This window comes from Triticum urartu, chromosome 1A (assembly GCF_056163025.1).
Source record: "Triticum urartu cultivar PI428250 chromosome 1A, HENAU_Tu73, whole genome shotgun sequence".
NCBI lineage: Eukaryota > Viridiplantae > Streptophyta > Magnoliopsida > Poales > Poaceae > Triticum > Triticum urartu.
Window position 1 is genome coordinate 211,521,870 of NC_141873.1, and position 5,034 is coordinate 211,526,903.

Below are 5,034 nucleotides of genomic sequence, written 5' to 3' on the forward strand. Positions count from 1 at the left end.
GGGAATTAGAGAAAACTTTCAACATGTGAAAGGAGCGGTTTTGCAGCAGCTTTCCAACGCCATATTATTTGCCTCATTTCGATAAACGGTTTAAAATGCGATCGAAAATACGATTCACATTTTTTATATGAAGAAAAAACGGTTTTCAAAACTGCTCTTAAACCGCTTACATTTTGCCAAAAATTTAACTTGGGTCATGATACTGATGTCCATAGCTATCCAACAGTATATCGCAAGCCCCATTTGGACACCTTTTAGCTGAAATTCAACCTAGTACTCGGGAAAGGTCAGGCGCGTTACTCGGGAAGTTCATGTTGTGATCAGAATATTATTCTGATCCCGTGATTAGAATAGTGTTTATATATATATATATAAAGAGTGGTACTATTCTAATCACAGGATTAAAATAATTATTTGGATCACGACACCCTATATAGGCGTCTTCCTGAACTCCCGAACCGTGGCAAAGAAAAAGAAATAAACGCAGCGCCCCCACTGTCCCCGCCGCACCCCCATCTCTTCCACCTCCCGATCTCGACCATCTCACCTCCCCGCCACCGGGATCCAGCCAACGGCGAGTCGGCGACCGCCATCAACCCACCTCCCCGCCGCCGGGATCCAGCCACCCAGCGCGCTGGCGCCGCCTCGAACCCCACAGGCACCTCATGTGCCGCCGTCACGTCTCCTTCACCATCGCTAGCGAGCGCACCGCCGCCACAACCACCGCCTCTCGACAGCGCCGGCGCGCACGGATCCGGCAGGATCCCGACCGAAGCGGGCCACCCCTGCAACCCCCGGTGACGCCCACCCCCCTGCGCACCGCCTCCTGGACCTCCCGGCGTCGCTCAACCCTCTGCATCTCCCATTGATGCGCCGCCACCTCCACCTCCCACCGGTGCGCTGCCCCTCCCGATAAGCGCCACCACTTCACGCCCCCACACCGCTGCCCCTGCTTCAGCTCCACCCGTCGCCGCAGTCCAACATCTCCAACTGCAGTCGTTCGCCGCTTGAGGTAAGTCGGGTCTCAACTTCTGCTCATCCTTCTTAGCTGATGATGTTCAGCAACAGGAAAGATCAAGTCCTTCTAACGCTACTTCACAAGTTAGAGGCCAAGTCGATGAACCATGCGGTTGCTAACAAGACATTTCCTTGGCTATTTAGGTGATGCACTGCTTTCCAACAGACATCGACCCAATGACCCGAGTCAAGGTCCAGCTTGCCAACTCCAGCATCCTCTCTGCATTGTGGAACATGAAACTCTTTGGAAGCTGCCGGTTGTCACTGAAAGCACATGTGAATGTGGGGTATTTTTCTTGGGGTAGTGATATATTTGTCTCAGTAGCTTACATGCATGTTGCAATGTGAGAGTATTTTTACTGAGCATTCGATGTAATGGGGTTCTGCTTACATACATATCCTGAATGTTTGTTCCATCACACATGTCCTTGAATGTTCGTCCCATGATGTAATGGGGTTATGCTTACATACATGTCCTGAATGGCCCTAGGACGTTTGCTGCCGCAGTGATCTTGATCACACTGTCACGATGCACCGCAAGGCCGAGATCTTTCCATTCTCGGCCTTATTTAATTTCCTTATTTCAAGATTTGTGTATTTTCAGGCTTAAATCATGTATGCTGTACACAGGAGTGAAGTTCAGTTTTCCGGAGAAAGAGGCGTTGCCATGACCGATGCTGGCTGTTCGTGCATGGAAGTCCGTGTATTCTGTTTGAAAACCTGGGAGCATGCCCAAAACATTCAGAAATATCAATGACAGAAGTTCGAATATAGGGAGGTTGATGCTTTGTGTGTGTATACATTTTTAGGGGATCCTGTGTTTGTATACATGGCAGCACAATTTTTTGTGCATGATATGTAGTTCTACAATAGCAGTTGAATAAGGAAACAATTTCTTTTGGCATTTTCTTCATTTAGCCATTTGTGTTAGTATCATATTTTGGTACTTATTGTTTGCAAAAATAATGACATTGTTTTCACTAAAAAATCATGAAAAAAACTGTGAAAATTGTGTTATCAATAGTGTTTGATATTGTATCCGTAAGAACCTATCCATTTTTTCATTCTTCACGTTTTGAGTATATGTGATAATGGATAAAACATAATTACAATAACTAAACTTCAAATTATTAATGATCTGGTTCAATATTACAAAACTCGAAATTTCCAGTTTATAAGAATCAACCCAAGAGGTTAAAATTTAAACAATAGTGTATTTAGAAAAACAAATTTAACCCACTTTTTAAAAAAGAGCCTAGAAGTTTAAATATAAATAACGGAGTGGTTCGATGTTTATTACAAACTCAGATTTCTCTCGTTAGTACTGAATAAAACCAAAGAAATTTATATTAAGAAAATGTTTTAGTTCGATGTTTATATACAAAGAAGAAAGCGAGCATCACCTAGGAAATGTTAACTCTCAAAGTTCAAATTTAATAATTAAAGAGTACAAAAAATATTATGGGTGTATAAGTTAATCCCCCATGGATTCTCCTGTTATTAAAAAAGAAAAATAATAACAAGAAGTTCAAACTAAAAATAATAGAGTAGTTCAATATTTGTAACAAATAACATTTTTTCACATTTGAAAAAAAACATGGCGATTCAAAATGTTTAGGAAAAAGAGATAATTTTATCGGTTTCTAGGGAAAACATAGAAGTTCAAATTTTAATAATGAAGTGGGTCAATGTTTATGAAAAACAGGAAAAAATTCCCGTTATTAATAATAAACACAGAAGTCCGAATTTCAAAAAAATCCTAGTGCAATATTTCTACAAAACCTTAGATTTTCCTTGTTACCAAAGAAATTAAATCAAGAAGTTCAAATTTAAAATATTAGAAGTAGTTGGATGCATACGAAAAACCCAAAATTCCTTACTGTTTCTAGGAAAAATAAAAGTATCAAGTTCAAGTTTCAAAAAACTATTGATTCTTATATAAAAATATGTTTTCTAAGAATAAACTTAAGAAGTTCAAATTTAAATAATAGATAAGTTCCACGTCTACAAAAAACATAGAATTTTTCTCATTACTAAAGAATAAGATGAAGAAGTTCAGAATAAAAAAGGAACAAATAAGAAAATGGTTTAAAAGAATCCCCCCTTTTTAAAAAAAACTAGAAGGTCAAACTAAAATAACGAAATGTTTCGATGTTTATTTAAAACCTAGGATTTTACCTTTTAAAAAAGACACCTATATTCATCATTTCCAAAAAAATACACAAAGAAGTACAAATAAAAAGTTAGGTATTGATTTAAATAAAATCTTGGAAGTTCAATTCAAAATAACGAAGAAGTCCAATTGGGAAAAGCATAGCAGTTTGATACTTATTTAAAAGCTTGGATTTTTCCAATTAATAAAGAATAAAACCAATAAGTTCAATTCAAAATAACGAAGAAGTTCGAAGTTTCTAAGAAAACTCCAATTTTCACATTTCTAAAAATACACAAAGAAGTTCAAATAAAAAGTTAGAGAGGTTCGATGTCTATAAAAAACTCAGACTTTTTCTGTTACGAAAGCGAAATAGAGAGATGTTCGGTTTGATAACTGTCAGAAGTTCATTTACTGTGTGGTGTACATTTCGTATGAGAGAAAAAAAATAAAAAGGAAAAGTCCAACAAATTTGTTGCTAGAAGTTCAAGTGCTCGACCCGATAAAGTTCAAAAATTCTTGTGAGAGAGGTAAACAACGAGAAGTTCAACTAGTGTAAGGAATGCATTTTAGGTGAGAATAAAAGTATAGAAAAATAAAAGCTTAAAATGTTTGTTGAAAGAAGTTCAAGTGCTCTGTCCGGGGAGGTTCAAAAATCCTTGCGAGAGAGGTTCACGTTATATTTCCATGCTCGATTTTTTTCGTATAAAAATCGAATACAATTCTTTAATCAAAATATAAAAAGGTGAAGTTCAAATTGAAATAACATAGAAGTTCGGAGTTTATTAAAACCTAGGATTTACATGTTCAAAAAATTAAAAACACAACGCCATTTTTTGCACTTTTAAAAACAACTCATAAACGAAAAAAATGGTTGCTACAAGTTCAAGTGCTCGGCGAGGAAAAGTTCAAAAAAATCTTGTGAGAGATGATGACCGTGTATTTAGACATCCAAAATACGTCACAGAAGTTCAACTTGAAAACAGCTGGAAGTTCAACTACTACGTTGGACGAATTTGAGATGAAAAACTTTTAAAATCGCCGCGAGTATGAAAAAACGATCAACACAGGAAACTTGCGTGCTTACAGCAGCTTTCCATCGGTATATCACCTGCTCAATTCCGGTGAATGGATGGAGAGTTACGAGAAGTGGATGGAGACCTAGGAGCAAAAAAATCACGTGAAAAATAGAGTGAAGTTCAGGTACACGCGCCGAGAAGTTCAGGTTCTTCACGTGGTGCATTTTTGAAGAATCTGTTTCGCGATAAAGGCAGAATGCATGATCCCGCCGTTTTCGATATTACTTGAAAACGGCTAGGAATCAGAGAAAACCATCAACATGAAAAGGTTTCGCATTTTCCGTAGCTTTTCAGCGGTATATTATTTGCCCCATTTTGATAAAGTTTGTAGAAATTACGACGAAAATACGTTTTTCACCATTTTCAAAACTGACTTAAAACCGTACAGAATTGGGAGAAACAATATATACAAAAAAGTTTCACATTTGTTCAAGCTTTCCAATGCCATATCACTTGCTGCATTCGGACGCACGGTTAAAAAATTAGCTCTAAAATACGAACTCGGTAGGACTTGGACCATTTTATAAATTACTCTTAAACCATTCAAAATTAGAAACAAACTGTCAAGATGAAAAAGTAGCGCATTTTCATAAGCTTTCCAACACCGTATCATATGCCTCCATTGGATTAGCCGTTTAGAAATGACATCGAAAAAATGAATTCAGCTGTTCGGTTTACGAAATTTTACGTTTTTTCAAATTACTCTTTAACCATAAGGAATTAGAGAAAACTTTCAACATGTGGAAGGAGCGGTTTTGCAGCAACTTTCTAACGCCATATTATATG

General features: G+C 37.6%; 1 long non-coding RNA gene across 1 annotated transcript; it reads left to right on the forward strand.

The window, feature by feature from the left end:
- Positions 1 to 460: 460 nt before the first annotated feature.
- LOC125520000 (uncharacterized) lies at positions 461 to 1,930 on the forward strand. The gene is made up of 2 exons (XR_007288396.2): positions 461 to 1,012; positions 1,162 to 1,930. It is a non-coding gene; the product is annotated as an uncharacterized LOC125520000 (long non-coding RNA).
- The last annotated feature ends 3,104 nt before the right edge of the window (positions 1,931 to 5,034 follow it).